Consider the following 19,318-nt stretch of genomic DNA (forward strand, 5'->3'; position numbering starts at 1 on the left):
ACGTTATTACTGGAGGCAACAGCATAACTACAATCTTTGTAGACATACCAAGCTAGTCTAAAATTAGCTGACTCCTGTATGCTGCCATTGTTGCCATAGCAGCCCAGAGCTCAGGATTTGTTATCAATGCCTCGACGTAGCTTTGCAGCCACAGGGAGACTCATGCACGCAAAGTGTGCGTCAGCCAAAGAATTCTGAACATAGGTTTGACCACATCACATAATTAAATGTAATGCTACCATTTTTAAGTAGTTTAAGATAATTCCTAACTGAATTCCTGTCTGGATTAAATTCTCACAGTGACATGGCCTAGTGAATAATTTTATAAACTATTCTGAACACCAGAAGTTCACTATTTTAACCTGAGTTTTCATTACAAAAAAAATTAGACTCCTCTGCCATTTTTTTCCTTTCTAGACTGACTGTTACTATAAAATATGAATAAGTCATAGTTTGTAATCTAAATTTACTCCTCCACACAAAGAAAGCTTTATTGATTTAAGCTCAAGTAACTATAGTAGAACATTCATTCTAATTATAAATAAATAGATGAGTCTACCTGTAGTAGACCAAGACTGTAGAAGTATTTAAATTTTTTTAGTTATTTTGATTTCCCAGTTTCTAAGAGCCAATACTCTTGGGATAACTTGGTTTGCTTTGCCTAGGAAATTTAAGTACCTTATCATTAACCAATGTTTCATAATGAGAAGCTTCCAGTCCCATATGCCCTTGGTAGAAACATGATAGTTATTTTTTGTATCATTCCAAAAAAGGAAGCTCCAATACAATTTCCCTGAAGCATTCTTAGTAGTATGAAATCAGGAATGAATAAATGGAATTAATATAAAATCAGGAATATATAAATATAATTTTAAATATATCCTGATGATTTCAGGAAATACTTGAGACTGCCATTTCAGCTTTAAAAGGCCAGTTTGGGAGAAAATGCTGCAGCTGACTTTCAGTAAGCCGAGATAGTAAGATGAATTTTGGATGTAGCAATTAAAAGGTGTTGCCTTATGTAATAACTACTCTTTCTTCTTCCCTTAACCACGCAATTGCTGCTACTGCACCGATAACTTGGTAGCAATAAAGCCCTAAAAATTTTGAATCATTTTCAGGAATAAAAAAATGTTAAAGAGTAAGGAAACTACATCTGCATCTCAGAATAATCCCTGAATATCAGGTCTAGCAAGACATTTAGAAACCTGAAGTTATTGGAAAGATTCACAGATTCTTGAAGAATAATTTTACACATTGTAGGAAAGAATCTGAACTCCCCAAGGAAGCTTATAACTTGCACCTACATTTTTCTTTGCAGATCTATTTCCTCTGAATTTTAGTCTGAGATACAGTCATCTCCCCCTGAAAAGAACTAGCACTTTGATTTTTCATCTAGCAATAGAGACCCTCACACAAAGGCACCATCCTTCACGTGGCAAGTGAAATACCTAGTGGAATTGCAGACAAAAATTGATGTGGAGAAGAAAAAAAATAAAGAGTTTGCCCTTCTTTTTCAAGCATCTCCTCCTCTATTACAGAAAAAACCCTGGAATATGGCAAAATCTAAGATAACCTACAAGACAAAAGGTTTTCCCTGTGCCCTCTCTATTCTAGGTATTCTAGGAGTTCAAGAAACATTGCAAACACATCACAAACACAAAGATGCGATAAAGATGGAGAACCTGAAGAGGTCTGGCATTTAAAAATATAAACAACCTTTTTGATATACTTACTAACTCAAAAATAAAGAGTGGTTTCTTTTTACTTTTATGAAATTTGTTTTTAAAGTTTTAGGTTACGTTAAATGAGTTTCATTGATATGATATGAAATACCTTGCTTGTGTTATCAGTCTTTCATTTCCTGTTTTCCTAAGGGTAGGCTATCTTCTGTCATATGTAGCAACAATCATTCATTTTTCTCAGGTATTCTATCAAATATTCATTCCTACAGCTTTATCATGGCATTAATCATCTGACACCCTTTGCTTTTTGTTGAAAGAGTTTCCTGAAAAGTTTTTATTGTGTTTTCTTTCCCGCCTGTGTATTACAAAAATTCACTTTAATACATTCTAGTCTGAGTCAGGTAACAGCATTTTGTCTCATGATTTTTACTTATGGATATTGTTAATGACATGGCAAGGATTAATGTGATAAGAGTAATTAATGTAGAGAACCATAACAGTGATTATTGAACAAGACAAAACATCTAGTGCAAACAATATTAAGCATGTGGTTGGACATCTCCTTTAGATTTTCTACTGAGCACTTGACTTATGTCTTACAGAGCACGTTTATACAGCCAATACCTTAAATAAGTTACCAACAGTGAACCAATTAGAAGAACTAACAGACAAGGACCATAATTTTGCTGTGTTTTAACTTTGTGTTTTTCCCTTCCAGGAAAAGGAAATTTCAGGCTTTTAATCAGCCAGAAATGCATTCCTCCCATTGTATACAGCACAGTCCTTTTTCTTTTTGTCAAAGTGCAGCACCAAATCTTCCTCATTTGACAAATTCTTTCCTTTAAGGGAAAAGGAAGGACTAAGAAATATATATGGATCTCTTTCCTATGTAGCATCAATTTTTTTTGTGGGTAGTTTCTTATGATTTATTTTCAATACAGAGAAGACATGAGAGTTTGATTCAGAGATTTTTAAGGGTTTTTTGGGAATACAACATAGCGAAGTCACTAAGTCACTAAGTTTTGCTGTAACATATCTAGTGGTTATGGTACAGCAATAAACCCCAGCAATCCATAGTAGCAATAATCTGGGGTGGTTTGCTCTTTATATCAGTGTAATTCTCTTTTGGTGAGGATGAAATGAAAGAGTCAAAAAGATTGAACAAAGATGCTCAACTTTCTGACAGCTTTCCGAGGATGCTGACATTCTCCATCTCTTTCTTTAGATCATGCTTACTATTTGCAATATGACTGCATGCTTTTATGTACTATGAAAACAAAAAAATGCAGTTTGTTATTTCAAATTATATCATTTTTTAAGCAGATACACCAGCAAAGCTTTGAAGGAGACAGAGTTTTCATATACTCACTAACACAAGGTAACTGGGCTGTCTGGCAAGTATAAACTTTTAGGTAATTACAGGGGTTTAGTGCCCTTCATGACCTCATCATATTCCATTTTCTGAATATCTCCATGCCTAAATATGCAGAAATACCTGGACAATTGAAACTTTGATCAAGGAGAAACAGGAGTGTGCATGTTCCAACAGCAATGACAAGCCAGAAACCAAGAACCATCACAGAACAGAGCCCTCATGAACAAGGTCACAGTCTCACTGTATCCAAACAGGCTGAAATCCAGTACCTATTCAGGGAGCTCAGCCACAAACAGCATAAGATGATCAAAACCAGGACTGAAGACAAAGCAACCTACAAGGCAGTGTATGGTTCATTGAGGAAAATCAGTCATCAAGCTGAGCCAGATCCAACAAAATTCAGGAAAGATCTCCATGCCCAGGACAGAAAAGAGAATCCTACAGGATGTAGGGGTGCATGCCTCAGTTGAAGCTGGTCAAGATGGTTCAGATTTTGTAGCATGCTCAAGGCCCTGACAGAATGCCACTCACACTGGCAATATCATTGCCAAATTTTCCAGAGGCCTGATTTGTGTTTCTATTTAATAATTTGTATGATTGCAGTAACTGATATGGATTTAAAGTTGAAAAAAGGATCTTCAGTTCAAGGATATGGGGTGACAGTAGTATGAAAGCAACCTCTGAAGTGCCCTACTGTTAAGAGTTTTATTTCCATGCTAGCAAGTATATAAGTGTTTCCATAAAGAGCATTAGGGTTATTTCTAGTTCTAATGCATTTCCTCAAATGAAGAGGTCAACCCAGCAATACAGACTGTATAACAAACATCTCACTAGGCTGATGCTGTAATGTCAAAAGTCTATGAGAATTAAGCTAGTCTAGCCTAGGATTATATCTCCTCTGTCAGTCTGAGAACTTGAACAGTATATGAGCACAGTAAATATGAAAAAATATCTGCACAGTTGCCAGTGTGTTGCTTGGCTGACCAGAATTACTGCTTCTTGCATCATGTAATTTTACATATCGATTTGTTTTTATTTATGTATGCTTAGACAACCTTATGCACCCTTCAGAAACTGAATTTCTCTTTTGAGACTCAAGGAACTGATGAGACAAAAACAATTCTAGGTATCTATTACGAGTGGTTACACCGTTGTTTTAGCCTGTAGCTATGTTTTGCCATTTAGTCAATCTTAATAATTCATTATTTGTTGGCAGATTTTAAAGGAAATACTCTTGGACGTATCACTGAAGGTTTTAATGGTTTTATTTTTGTTATTTTATTTTTTGTTCTGTCTAATAAAAATTTGCTGTTAAGTAGAGGAAAGGAACAGTAGATTTGAAAACAAGATCTCTAGAAAAAGTCAAGGCTAATCAATTACAGGGTGAAGTAAGGCAGGTTTTAGGTGGTCTCAGGTCAATTGAAGTGGCTATTTGAAAGGCAGCTGACATGAAAATAAGGTATTCTGTCACCAGATCATCTTGCCTTGGGCTCAAAACGTTACAAACTATTAAAAGCTTTCTGTGAAGAGGGAGGTATTTTCAAGGTTTTTTCAGTCTTTCTATAGATGAAACCACCATAACAGATAGTATTTTCAATGATTTCATTAGCAGAGATTTTTAGCCCTCTTCACCTTTCCTCACATCTACAAGGAGACAGGCAAGAATTCACATGCTGGATTTAAAGACTGCCTTCAAATTATTTCGGATGTTGACCAATATTCATCCACATGAAAGATTCTGTTCAGTTCCCATTCAATTAAAAACACACACAGTATTCTGCTCTGCTAGTTCCCAGGTTTCAGCTGCTTTCCTGCCTTATCACAGGCAACTCTGGCTGATTAAGGAAATAGATGTTCATATTAAACATTTGGGACAAATATTATGATCCTCTGAGAGTCATAATGGAGGCTGAATGCAAGGCAGAACATTCTGTTTCAAGTAAGAACATATATTTATTTTTCTTCTGCCTCACAAACTCCATCCTAATTATACCCAGGCACAAACACAGTAGCAGCAAAAGTTGGAGTTCCTGATTTGATCTGAACTTTTCAGTAGACAATATTCACTAAGAAAAAACACCTCAAAAACAACCCATAAAGGCATAATTTTCACTAGAATCAGGTTAGAGGGAGAGAAAACAACAGAATAAGAGATTTTGCTATCTGACAAAACAGACTTGTACTTGTAGAATAAAAATGGGCTGACTACTGTGCAACAGCTCACACATGCCAGTTTGGTCAGCATGATGCACCCTGAGCCACTCAGGAGAGCAGCAGGGGACTCATGAATTTTCACTGCCTTCCCAAAGAGCCCATCTCAGCTAGGCTATTAAAGCCATTTTAACCATAATCTCACCATTAACTATCCACCCACACACCACCGACTACAGGTTCTCATGTGAGATGCACATGGATGAAATGAAACATTGCACTTAGCAAGAGCAGCTGCTTCTGTCAGTTTTCATTTCCAACACAGAGTATTTCTTAGAGTGTTTCTAAACAAGTGGTAGCAGAAAATGTATACATGGTGAAAGAATAAAAAGGCACTAAATATTATATACATCTTTAAATCATATAGCAACACTTGTAAGTTACACTTAGAGTACCATATATCATTTAAGCCCTCCAAAAGTAGTAACCTCTATGTACATGTCTGTATTTTACATTCTTAAAGTGTTGTTTATGCATTCTGTATTTAAATTCTGATTTCATGGAGCATAACCCTGGAGCAGTTTCTCCCTGAGCTCCTGGAATTAATAGATTACAGGGTCAGGGAGATCTTATGGAAGTTTTATTATGCTCTTGGAGGAGCAAAATCTAATTTTGGTAAAAATTACAACCTCAGATCCATGTATACATCAGTCTAACTGTCATCTGTTCCAGACAGTCATCTGTCTGCAAGAGACAAGAACACTGAAAATGAAAACCCGCAAATACAAATATACATTAAAGATGGCAAACAGTGTATCCAAATCACAAACAGACATTTCTCCCTCCATCAGACTCACTAGTTTCCATTCCTCTGTCCCATTTTCACTTTTTTCCCCTCCATTTTACCATTCTCCATTCCATTTTTCTTTCTCCAACATTTATCCCCTTCTGACTCAGCCTCTGCTGCTCCAGGCTTCCAAAGGCACCACCCACTGCTTTTTCTCTAACCAAAAGTCATTCAAGGCATTTGATTTTTCTGCTGCCTCAGTTATGAGCAGAGGAAACAGAGACTTCTGTCCTCCTTCCATCTGCTCTCCTGTCCAGCTCCCCAGTGGTTACCGAGCATTCTCTTGTCTGCAGTGGGAGCTGCAGGATAACTTTGGGCAGTCACTCCCTGCCAGCAATAGAATACCTCAAAGCTTTTGCTTCTAGGCAAAGCACATGGAATTTTTTTGGCTTAAACACATTTGAGTAGATTCCACACAAGCCAAAGGGCTTTTATTCACAGAAACCATTTCACGGTCAAGTTTGAAATTCTCACTTCAAATCCACAGATGCTAAAATTATCCTGCATATAACAATAGGAAATCTAGTAAGAACAAAACATATTTTGCATATAAAATGAAATAATAAAGACAGCTTCAAATTTTCTTTTCCTTACAAAAGGACTTCCCTTTTTCCTTATGCAAAATAAGATATTTGCAACCTGGCCTTGTGAAGATGACCCATATAGAGTTACATTTATATAGATAGTTAAACTTTGGGACAGGTGCATGACATGGAGGCCATACATCCTAATGTTTCGCACTTGGCAAAATTACAAGAGAGAAAAGCCTCAGACTGCTTTAACAAGAAATTAATGTTAATGGAGAACTGCAGAGCCCACCCTTCCAGTAACACAGAGATAGCTTTTATTCCTTGTAATCATTCTTAATTTTCTTTAAAGGTTTGGGAAATGATTATGCATGGAAAACTGTCATCTTGGCTGCTGCTTATCAGTAAATGTCAAAAGATCACATAGCTATGTGATCACAAACTATGATTTCACCTGCCAGGGTGCAAAGCTGCTAGCCATTTAGGGGCCCTTGTATATAAGCTGTATAAAAATATCCTTAAACTAATTAAAATAGTTAATGAAAAATTTACTACAAAATTATTATTTTATAATTATATTAAATATCTTTTTCTGAATATGTTATTTGAAGAATAAGATGGAAGACGTGTACTGAATTAAGGAGAGTTGTACACAATAAAAACACAGCCCATCTGCAAAGCATCATCTCTGCTTGATTTTAAAGTGATCCATATAACAAAGCACTGATTTTTTAAGTAACACATATGATATATAAGACAATTGATTAAGTCACAATTTTTTTGAAATCATAATACAAGAACCCTCAAGATGTGATTTAACAAAAGAGATACAATTTCAAGCTTGCAATCTCTTCCCCCTTACTCTCCTCAGAACACATTCTTGTGGAGTGAAATGAAGAGATGATAAAGGAAAAGTGAGAAAACAGAGTTGTAAAACAGAGAGTTTGGAATTATAAAGTAACACAAGAAGAAAGAGAAGATGGAAAAATCAAAGAAACTATTTATTAAGAGATAAAGAAATGAAAATAAAACTTTGAAGATAAGAATTAATATTACAAAAACCTATAGGTGGGAGAAAATGAAATGGCAAAGGGATGGAAAGGGAGGATGAAATAAAATTCTCATAAGCAATATGTACTCTGAAGGACTGTTGAGTGATGGGGAGACACAGAAAACTAAAATAGATATTAAAAGGCAAGTACATAATTCCCCTCACACTGTCTATTAATACTAAATAAAAATTGTATTTCAAAATACATATTGGCAATTACTTAGAAAATGTACACATAATATATCCTTGCAACATTGTTGCGTGTGCCTATAAATTTACTAGATGAATACTTATACTTCAAGTACATGGTTTTAAGCCCTCTCTCAGATAATTAAGATAGTAACTGTCACTGCACATATCTGAAATCTTGAGCTCCACTTAGTCTTAGCATTGTCATTAAGTGAGCCTAAAATAGCCAGTAAGAGGTGAGGGTATTTCACAGTAATGCCTTGTGCATACCCTATTTCCTACTGTAATGCATGTAAAACTAGTGGCCTGAATTCTGGGGAGTTAAAGGGTTATCTTTGTAAAGGCTAAATAGATTGGAATTTTCTTTCCTCATCCATCATGGAAATACCTAGAATAAACCCAGGAGCAGGAAAAGAAAGGTTATAAACATCCAAATGGTTCATTAAAACATTCAGAGTCTCCTTTTTGTGACAAATATTTCAAATTGAAAATTGTATATAGTATGCCACTGCACTCTTTGCAAAAGAATTTATCAAAACAAAGAGCTGAGGTGAGATATGACCCAGAAAATCAAACCAAAACAGCTTTGGTGAGACCTACCAAACTTGCAGCATAATAACAACTGCTTTGCTTAAAGTAGTACAATGACACACCAAAGAGTGTAATTTAAATTTCCACATTCATGAGGAATTGTACTTGTTTCTGGTTGAAAAAAAAAATCTTACTGTTTAAACACTTTCAAAGGGACAGTTAAAATCTTGATCACTCTTTTTTCCCCATCAGTTAATTTCACACAGGAGAATTAAATAAATAGATTACAATATGTTGACTTGCATGGATTAACACTACTTCAAGAAGAAGTCGAGTTATTTCAAATTGTAATGGTTCACAAAGTAATTATCTTTTCTTCCTGCAATTTCAGGTCTTTAGGTAATTGATTTTGTCTGTAAATATATCTATCAGTCTTATTTTCCTTACTGTCTGGCATATTTATTTCCTGTTTACTCTCAGGGCCTGGAACTGACACTCTGGCCTCCTGGGAGTACAGTGGCCTGTGCTCAAGGATAGCTCTCTGATAAGGAACTAGCCCAAATTTACACTTCTCTGAAGGAAGAGCTATTCAAGAAAGAACCTTATGGATCTCGCATAAGGTTCTTCATCCAGGAGCTTCCTCAGGCCATGCCATTGACCCTTGTTCCCTGCCGTGCCTTTGTGTGCCCACACACCTTTGTGATCCAGAGCTGGCACTGCAGCCCTGGTGAGAGATCCCTGGGCTGTGTCTGACCCTCGCCACCATCACAGGTCCTGCAATGAAGAGAGAAAACAAAACCAATCAGACAAAATGCATGAACTCCATACAGGTGAAACAGTTATTGCACATTTCTGAGTGTCATCTCCAGCACCACACTGTAAACCTGAGCTGTAAGATTCTCTGCGTTGCTTTTCATCTGGTGTTCCTTGCACTGCCTTTGCCTGCCTGTTTTCATTCAAACAGAAGCTGCTACAAGAAATTGCCAATGGCCAATTCTCCATTGCTTCTTTCCTTACAAATAGGCAGTGACACTCTTCCATCACAACACCTCAGAGCATCAGCTGGATATCCTTCTAGGTCACTGGAAGGATTACACCTGGGCAAGAAGAGACTGAGACACATCTGAGAGACTGTAAGACAGAGACACAGAGTCTGTGCAGCTATCTCCAGAACTAATCAAAAACCAAATACTTCCACAAATGAATAAGAGGGAAAACTGGAATGTTCTATGCATTTGGGATATTTACCACAGCTAGAAATGATATATTACAAAAAGCTTAGAGGACATAGTTTGCCGTTCCTGCTTGTTCTGACACTAGATTAATAGGAACGCCACACAGCATACTAGTCTCACATTATGCATGATAACATGCACACACACATAAAATAGACCTTAGATTTTAATGATGATATTAAAATTGGTGTTTGTAATTTCTTGTAGTAAACATGGTGCCCTTTATTGCCTTTCCTTCTGTATCCCTGATGGATTATCTCTGATATGAATCAGTGTTTGTTTAGGCAACTTGAGCTTTGTTGTGTTGCAGTGGCAGAACACAACAGGAAAAGGGGCGACAATATTGAATATACAACATCTACTCTTCAATTTTTAACATGGGTTTGAAGTTAATTTCTTAGAATGTTGCATATTTAGCAATTATGCATAAAATTAAATAATATAACAAAGGATAAACTAAGAATAGTCACACCATAAGATAGAATCTGAAGGGACAGAATTCATTAAATCCAAATTTATGGACATAAGTTAATGTTGCTAGGTTGATATCTGCTCCACAATATCTAACATTTTCCAAATGTTCCCAGTCCAATTGTTAACAACCTGCTGTACAAACAGTAATGTCAGTAGGCTGAGGAAGAAATAAAATGCTACAAATAAAATTTAAAGAAATTAATTCAATACCAATTCAACCACAAATATGCTTGCTTAGCCTAATGTTGCCATTATCTACCTATTTCAATAAAACCTGAGTGTTATGAACTGAAAATACTGAATGGGAATAAAAAGTAGATGTTTGATGGAATTAAGACTGAATTATTGCCTCCTTCAAGAAGAGTATACAAGAGACATGTTTCTATACTATTTTTTTTAAAAGGGTGACCTGTTGAGGTTCATACAAACAGACAAAGGAAAGAACTTACACTGCCCTTTGCAGGCAGGCCCCCATTTTGTTTCCTTTAGGATCATTCAATTTCTTTTGCCTTGCTGTGGAAGTCAACCAGAGCTTCCCAGCTCTGTGACCATTTTGACACACTACATGTGCTAGGTAGGGAACAGCAGAGCCACTGGCTCCACTTGCCCTGCCTGCCACAGGAGGAGCATCCCCCAGCTGGGGCTCCCGGGGCTCCAGGCTCACAGAAATGCAAGGTTGCACCAAGGACCATCCAAACCAGGACAGTGTTTGCAGCAGTCTCCATGACACAAGTGGAAAGAATGGGGATGTACATCTGGTAGCACTTTTTAATTGCCTTCCAGGTTCCAAACAGTACAAGGATTTCCTGAGCCAGATATATCTTTTAAACTGTGCAGCCACCATCATCGTGTTTATCTCGTCACCATGTTTATCTCCTCCAAAGATTTGTCCAGCCTTCCCTTGAGCCCCTGTGAGCTTTTAGCACCTTCAGCAAACAAAGTATTGGTAGACACAGGTACCTCTACCAGCCCCTGTATGAAGAAGCTAATACACGCTTCCCAGATCTACACCCCTTCCTCAAGGGAAAGGTCTGAAGGCAAGAAAACTGAAAACTGAACTTGATTAAATAAAAAACTTGATGCTGAGAAAAGAGTACAAGAAGTTTACTTTGAGTTCTAAGTGTTAATTTGAAGGAATTTAGAAACAGGCCCTAAGTATTTTATCTTCTAAATTTTGTACCCACAAGGCCTAATACTTTTTTATTGCTCTTGGTATTACTTAACAACTCAACTTCTTAGTCACAGGGAACTGTAACCACTCTCTTTTCACAGTAATTCTCAAGCTTTTTGGTATTTTAAATATTTTCTATAATTCAAATTAGTTTTCATTCCCTTCCTCCCCATTTTATACATTAAATGTGCTGTAAATTATGAGACTTTTATCTATTTTCTAAAATATATTTTTATTACCATAATTCGTACTATGGAAATCTTTGTCTTTTGCTTTTTTTTTCTTAGTAAAAGGTCTTTTCCCCTCCCAAGAGATAAGCCTTATCTGGTGATTCACTTCTGATTTGAACATTTTATGCTTACCCAGAACACTTGTATCATCTCTTTATGGACCTATTTGCCATGCAAAGCAATACATTCTCTTATTTTCCCCACCTTGCAGATGTTTCTGGAGCAAATTATATCCACTAATATTCTAATCATGTGAATTATCCCACTGAGTGTCTCATATGCCAATTGAGACACTGTTGTGATCATTAATTAAGATTTCAGCTCTTCCTGTTTATTTCCCTTCTCAAATTAGTGCAGAAACAATTAAAATGTTTAGTAGATTGACATTCTACTATTGTCTTTGTCCTCCTTGTGACCTTCTAAAAATCATCTCTAAACTCAAAAATTGTTAAACCATCTTCTCACAAATAATTGCATGTACACATCTCTGAATATTTGGAATTTGTTTCGATCCTAGTTTAAACGCTTTGTCATTAGTGAGTGACCAAGACTGTGTCTCACAATGTTCATGACAGCAGAACTTTATTTTATGGGTCAATGGAATTCCAGGTTATGGAATTGTTCTACTGCTCAAAATAATTATAATATCAAGCTACTTTCCAGTTTCCTCTCCTATCCATGCACTCGCAAGTAAAAATACAGTACAAAACTTGTTAGCTGTTGATTTAATAAGGTTTCCTGTATAAACATCACTTAATTCTTAGGAATTAGGAAATACAACTTGGGAAATTCCTTTATGTACACCCATGAGCAGATATCTCTCACTGAATACATCTGCTTGAACTAAATTCAACTCCACTGTGACACGGTGCATGTTATGAGCTCTCACATATGCACCTGACAATTTTTTTTAGCTGGCAGGTTGCTCTTTCTCAAGCTGAGAACTTTTAAACATGTTCCTCTACAGGAAGAGTGAGCGAAACAACAGTAAGAGCAGTCTGAAAAGGAAAGAACAATCAGAACTGCTGGAGCTGTCCCAGTTCAGCTCTGCTTACAGGCCTTGCATTGTGTGATGTTGCTGGCACAGTTTCTGCTCCAACACTGGGCAGATTTCATCTTGATTACTAAGTCAAAAAATTTAAACCTCAGGCTCTGGTTGGAGCTTAAATTTCTACAGAAACACACCCAGAGAACCCAAGAAATTTGCTTAGTACTCTTTGAGTTGAATAACAGCAATCAGTGCTGTGGAAAGAATTACCATGCATCAAGGCTTACCATTGGATTACTACATTGTTTTGTAAGCACTGTGACAGCAATGTGAATATTATATTCTCAGCAAAAAAACTATTGCTTTATGTAAAGCTCTCTCCTGTATTTCTCCATGTGTGGCTTCAAACATCAGATGTTAGTTAGCAGCTAGCCATTTCATTCAATTTTTTCCAAGCACAAGGTTTTAATTTGTTGTCTCCACCTAATATCAATTAATCATTCCCAATCTTAAGCCATACTTCTACAATTCTAAGGGTTTTTAACCAGCATATTGAAGAGCAAGTGCTTGAGAATCTAAAAAGTACCATCTTCTCAGTACCAAGGTGAAGTGAAATTCAACCAGCTGTTCATATATTTTGCCCTTTCTCTCATGTTTGTGTTACAGTGTCCATGTCACATATTGCTGAAATTCACGACAAGCTACTGCAGCTCTCAGGTCTATTAATAAACATGAAACAGAATCAAAGAACTCTCCTCTTATGCAAATTCCAGGGCCACCTGATGGTCCCAGTGTCTTCAGTGCCCTCTATCTGCACCCAACTTGAAGAAAAGTACCTAAAAGAGTGCATTTGCTCCTAATGCTGCAACTGCTTACTACGGCATGTAGTAAAGAAAAACAAAAAGCAAGGAGAAAGTATTCTAAAATAATTCCTAAAGCAAAAAGAAAGTATTTTAAATGGCCTCCATCTCCTATCTTACAGCAAGTTACACAGTAAAACAGTATGTTGTGCTTAGCACCAGTAATTAGAGCTGCAAAAATGATACTAAAAATTACTTAGTTTTCCATTACCAGAGTTTTCAAAAATTGAGTATTGACTTAAGAGAAAATGTTATCTGACATATCCATCAGCACAGAAAACAAATCAATATTGGTACTTTTGTAATTTCACTAGAGATTAGGTATTGAAGACTCTGCAGAGGGTGGGGTAGAGATTGGAAGCTATTATATGTAGAATACTCTGCTGTTTAAAATATATACAATGTTTATTCCTAGATATTTTTATTTTATTATTAAAATAAATATAAAATAAATGCAAATAATTTCTAAAGAAAGGCAAACAATTTTCCAAGTTACTATTTCTTTTTAACAGATGCCACATTCTTCTGCTTTTTAATCACACTCTTTGAATAAACAGCAATTTAAAATATGGCATCATAGTTGAGCATTTCCAGTTTATATTAATACTTGTCAAAAAGAAAAGCCCATACCCCACAATCTCTGGTATCTTAAAAAGAACTGGAAGGCAATTTTAAAAATTAATTCTATTTTCCTACTCTTTAAGCAATAAAGCTTTGTTCAGCTCACAGTTTTTTGGTTGTTAGTGACCAGACAGAAAGCATCTGTTTTATTGTAACCAAAAATTATCAATTATTTCTTTATTATCTGTTGAATGAAATTATCTATTCCGGACATCTCATTGGACTCCATTCAGAGACTATTTCTGCAAGGTATTGAGTTCTTTGTAAAAAAATGCTGATTGTCCTCAGATCTTGGAGAAACTGAGAATCCTCAATGCCCTAAAAAATTGGGCCAAAATTCAAATTTTTTTTTCATTATCAACATCATAGCTTCTCAGCTGGTTTACACAGGCTCCAATGGCTATTGCTCTTATCAAGTCTGGTTTCTCAGAGCTGTTTTGAGAATTGGAGCTGGAACACAGAAACCAACATTTTTTTTTAGAGGGAGGGAACAACCTGCTGTGAAGATGCAAAGATGTCCTTTACCCTCCAGTAATAAACACACACACATTTCTTACTGAATTTGTGGCTGATATCATCAATCCTGAGACTTGGTTTGTGCAAATCTACATGGAAGATGTCTGGAAGGTCACACAAAAAACCATTTCCTTCTGTGGCAAGCTGCTATCACTCTCAATGTTCTCAGCACTGCCAAGCGTTTGATCTATAAACCTATATTTATGCCGGCAGTTCACACTCACACTGAAAATCTGCAAATCATTCTGCCCAGCAGTCTTCAGTACATTAATTTGCAGCACAGTTGGCAGAACATGTAGTAAACATAGTGGTCATCCAGTTCCCTTCAAAGTTTGCTTCACTGACAGTGAGCATACTGTCTGCTTTAGCTCTGGCATCTCCTACAAACACGTGTCTTATAAGGCAGCAACATTCTGCTTTGTTCTCAGAACCAAAAATATGATAATTAAAAAAAAGCATTTGCAATTGCTTTCTGTCATTATCTGCAGAATTTTCAGGCAAAAAAAAAACAGAGGTTTTTTTCCTCCCTTAGTATTAACCTGTCTCTTATTTCTAAACCAAGTTTATTCCTTGAACATAACAGGTCTGTAATGGCTAAAAAGATAAACTGAACAAGACCCAAATGGATAACACATATTTGAAGAGTTGCTTAAAACTGGCAAAAACTATTAAAGGGAATGCTTTGAGGAGAAATATTTTTCAAAGAATATTTGCACAAGAATATACCACTATATAAATTTTATAATAAGATACAGAATGGGTAAATATTTATTGCATCCTGTCTGGATTCTCTACCTTTCATTATTTCCATCTTCTTCTGAATATCTAGTGATACTAGCAATCTCCTTAATCAAAGAAGTATTTCATCTTCTGATATTTTTAATTAACAGGGTAACAAACCTAAAGTTTGTGTGCAGAGAGTCCTTGAAACAGTTAGCCCAAAACTGGTGAACAAGGCTGAAAGAACTCCAGGAAATATAGTGCATTTGGGCAGCAGACCAATAAGATGAGGAATGCAGAAAAATGTGCTCAGCCATGAAACAAAATCTCCCAAGTAGAGTTGAAAATGAATAAATAAACATGTAACAGATGCCAGGTCCAAGTTACCAAGGACAGCAAGTGGGGTGAAACAAGCTTGGAAAACACTGGAAGACTGCTGGGTTTAGAGTCAAGGAACTGAAAACTGTGAACTATTACATCTGGCATTTGTTGGGAGCGCTCCAGCAGGTCAGTTTCCACAGGCAAAAAATGAGAGAAAGATGGATCTCTGTATGGGCAGAAGGAGAGCAGGCACAGGTTGCCAGCTTAGGAAGAACTAGCACTTGCATTTTGTCATTTTGCCAGTTCTTAGACAGGACTTAAACTGGAACCAGTTTCAAACATAATGGGTTTCTCATGCTTTCTTTGTCATAATCACAGACAGGGGAAGCCACATCAAACTACATGTGGGTTTACTTCTGGGAATAGCAAGACCTTCTAGTGTCCTTCACTTTTCTGAATAATAAACCAAATTTACTCATTTGTATGGAGGTGCTTGCTACAACCTTGTATTTTTCATCCTCAGTAGGGTATAGTATAGTAAGTTCAGAGACAAGAGACAGGAAAGGAATAACATTTAAATAATTTGGAAAATACTGCAGTCAATAAATTATACTTTTGTTCTTCCCTAGTGAATTTATTCCACCTTGACATGCTTGACAACTATGCATTAGTTTAAAATTCCAATTTGTAAAACTGGCAGGTTGAAAAAAATTCTAAAACATGCTTGTTTACTGGGGTAGAAATCTTGAACTGAATGTGCCAGATTCACAGCAGAAGTGGTTTTTGGATGAAGGCTGATCTCTGACCTTGTCATGTAATCTCTGCTGAAATCAGTGAAATGTGCATTTACTAAGAAGAAAAGAAATCAGTTCAAACATAACATTCTTATCAGATATTGGAATTAAAATAGCTGCATCAAATCAAATATCCACTCTATTTTTATCTGCTTTAGGGTGTCCTTGATGCTTCTGAAGCTCAATCCAGCTGAGATCACTGGATCTAAAAATTCTCGTTTTTCTTTAAAAGCTCTGTGTCCCCTTTCAGATCCCCTCTGAGTCATATGAGATAGAGGAGACACATGCTTGCCATCACTAAAGCAGTAGAAAATACATCAATAGAAAGAGGATGAACATAGACTATGTCTCATTTAGCCAGTAGCATGGCACAGTGGCAGTGAAACTTGTAGAGTGAATCATTCACTGCAGAAGACCAGCAGTCCATGTTTCATATCTATATGTGTATATAAAAAAAATATATATGTATAAAATATCTATATATTTGAAGGGATCATAGCTGACTAACCTCCCTCTGCTCCTGTGAGCCAATGCCCATTAGGGCTCAGAGCTCATTAGCTGTGCTCTGACAGGACAGCACTTCTTACCAATTCAGGGCTATTGGGAAAGAATTGTGTTAGAGCATTCTGAAAACACTTGGGGGTGAACTGAAGTACAATTGTAAAAAGACTCCTTATCTAATATTAAACACTGAAGTGGACACAGTTATAGATATCCTACCCACACTGTTGCTTAAGATCTCTCTGACAAATTATTGGTTGTTCAAGAGTGGAGTTTAGAATGCAGTGTTTTGCTCATTCTGTTTCAGAAATTCTTTACATTTTATTAGAGCCTTTAATGGATTGCAACAATGATTTGGGGGTGGTTTTTTTTTTTTTGGCCTGGTTTTATTTTGCTTGCTTCCTCGTGTGCAGAATTTGAGGCTTCACCTCAAATTCTTCACCTGCTATTTCATTTGGGAAAAAGTTTTGTGACCTTCCTCTACGTTAAATGTATATCTATAAAAACCTTATGAGATTTATGACTATTAAAAAGTCAGTTATTAGTGAAATCACAGAAACCTTGACTGGAAATACTATTAACAAAAATTGAGCTATAAAAGCTATGCTAATCCCTTCTGGTAAATTTGAAGCATATTATAAACTGGTTTAATTAGAAGCATCTGACTTCTCACAGAGATGAAAACAAGATCCTTTGAAAAATGATTAATTTAAAAATAATCAATATTTATTTTCATATGGGAATATGCCTTGAGAAAAGCTGAGATACTTATGGATAATTTATTAGCTGTAACATTTCTACTCCCACCCTACAATACACTTCACTTAAGCTGTTCTGAGGAGTCTGATTCCACCCTGGTTTATTCATAGCAAGGATGGAAAATAATTTTGGGGTAAAACACCAGGTACAGGAGGGGAGAAATAAAAAAAAAAGAAAATAAGTGTCTTGCAGATCAAATAGTAATTGAATAAAATCACTAGGAAACAGAACTCCAAACCCCAACTACCTGAAAGCTTCATATAATGACTGATAAAACTTGTATTAAAAGGGAAGGTGGTCTTTACATATTATTGATTTTAACCTCTTTGCTAACAGTATGAAGTGTAGAAAAATGCTATTTTTGTATAGATGAGATTTTGGTAAGGTTTCTGCAATGTCAGTCGGTAAAATTTACTTCTATGTAAGCCAACATATAAAAAACAGGCTTCAATGACTACATCAGGAGACTGTATGGCAATAAGGTGGTAATATGGACATTAGAAAACATCAGGCAACGAATCTAAAAAATCTTTTCTAGAAAAAAAGCACCTCAGGCCAGAGACCTGAGATGTAGTGTAAGTATTTCAGCATGTTTTATTTTGACATAGCTCTACCCTGATTTCAACAGATTGAACAGCCATTAAGTATTAGGTCATCTTGTGTGTGGTGCTATAGCATTTTTAAAATACTTCACTGTCATATAAACAAAAACTCACCTTGTGTTCTATAGCATCACCATTCAACACCAGGCTGGAAAATCAGGATGATCAGAATATTAGCTTTAAAAGCTCATTTCTGATCTGAAGTAAAAAATAAATAAAGATGAACCTATAAACTTCATAAAGTGGTTTATGTTGTTTGATACACATACCACAGGCTGGATAAGTTCTAGAAATCCCACCTGGTCTCCTTTGGGTATCATACTTGGGTCAGATAAAGCTGCAGTTTCAGACGTGCTCACTGAAGATGAATCGTGTCTGCACTGGATATCAGGAGCTCTCTGCCAACTGTGCAGCAGTTACCTCCCACAGGGTCCTGGGCTCCCAGGTCAATTCTGAAGGAAAAGTAGAAAAAAAAAGGTGGAACAATAGGAAATTCCGGTTTCAAACTGCCATGCAGCAGGTAAAGGAGGGACTTGAATCAGACACTTTCATATTTCTGACAGAGAGGCGACGTTTGGCATAGAACAGTTGCCTCAAATTTCAAATTAAATCTAACTTTCAAATTAAATCCAAATTTCTAATTAAATCCTTCAGAAATACTGAAGGATTGCATTTATTTCCCTTGATAAAGTGAATATGAGTCTGTATCTGAAGATATTCACAACATTATTAAATTCCAGATCAAATACAACCCAGAATGTTTCTATTTTACATGAGAATGTGAACGAGACCAGAGGGGCAGAGACGTGCTTTTTAAACAATATTAAATAATCTTTCACCACCCTCTTAAGAGGCTTCTGATAAAATGTTGCAGATTAAGTTGAGATATAGATAAGAATCCGGTTTTCTGGGTCTAGTCTGTTACACTTGTTCAACGTATTAACCACTTGCAGAAGTACTAATAAAATTCATAGTAAGATAAACAGGTCACAATACAGAAATCTACAAAAGTATAGGATTCATTAGAAAATGGGTAAAGCAAATTGAGCCATAAAATATAGATATAGATAAAGATATAAAAGACTTCCAAATAATTTTTTTATAAAAGGGTATAAATTAGGACAGTAGTCTTTTATATGCTAGAAATGAAGACAAAATGGGATTCAAATG

At 36.1% G+C, this 19,318-nt stretch overlaps 1 long non-coding RNA gene across 2 annotated transcripts in view; it reads right to left on the reverse strand.

Annotated features, from left to right (window-relative positions):
• LOC135447304 (uncharacterized) overlaps positions 1-19,318 on the reverse strand; it is a 74,968-nt gene that overhangs the window by 11,809 nt on the left and 43,841 nt on the right. Inside the window, exons 3-4 of one of the 2 annotated variants that reach the window (XR_010440059.1) lie at positions 18,448-18,600; positions 9,052-9,130 (exon numbers count right to left, since the gene is read on the reverse strand). This is a non-coding gene — a long non-coding RNA (uncharacterized LOC135447304). Of the gene's footprint in view, positions 1-8,920; positions 9,131-18,447; positions 18,601-19,318 lie in introns of those variants that run through there. The other variant, XR_010440058.1, reaches the window with a different exon arrangement.

This window comes from Zonotrichia leucophrys, chromosome 4, assembly GCF_028769735.1.
Source record: "Zonotrichia leucophrys gambelii isolate GWCS_2022_RI chromosome 4, RI_Zleu_2.0, whole genome shotgun sequence".
In the NCBI taxonomy this organism is placed as follows: domain Eukaryota; kingdom Metazoa; phylum Chordata; class Aves; order Passeriformes; family Passerellidae; genus Zonotrichia; species Zonotrichia leucophrys.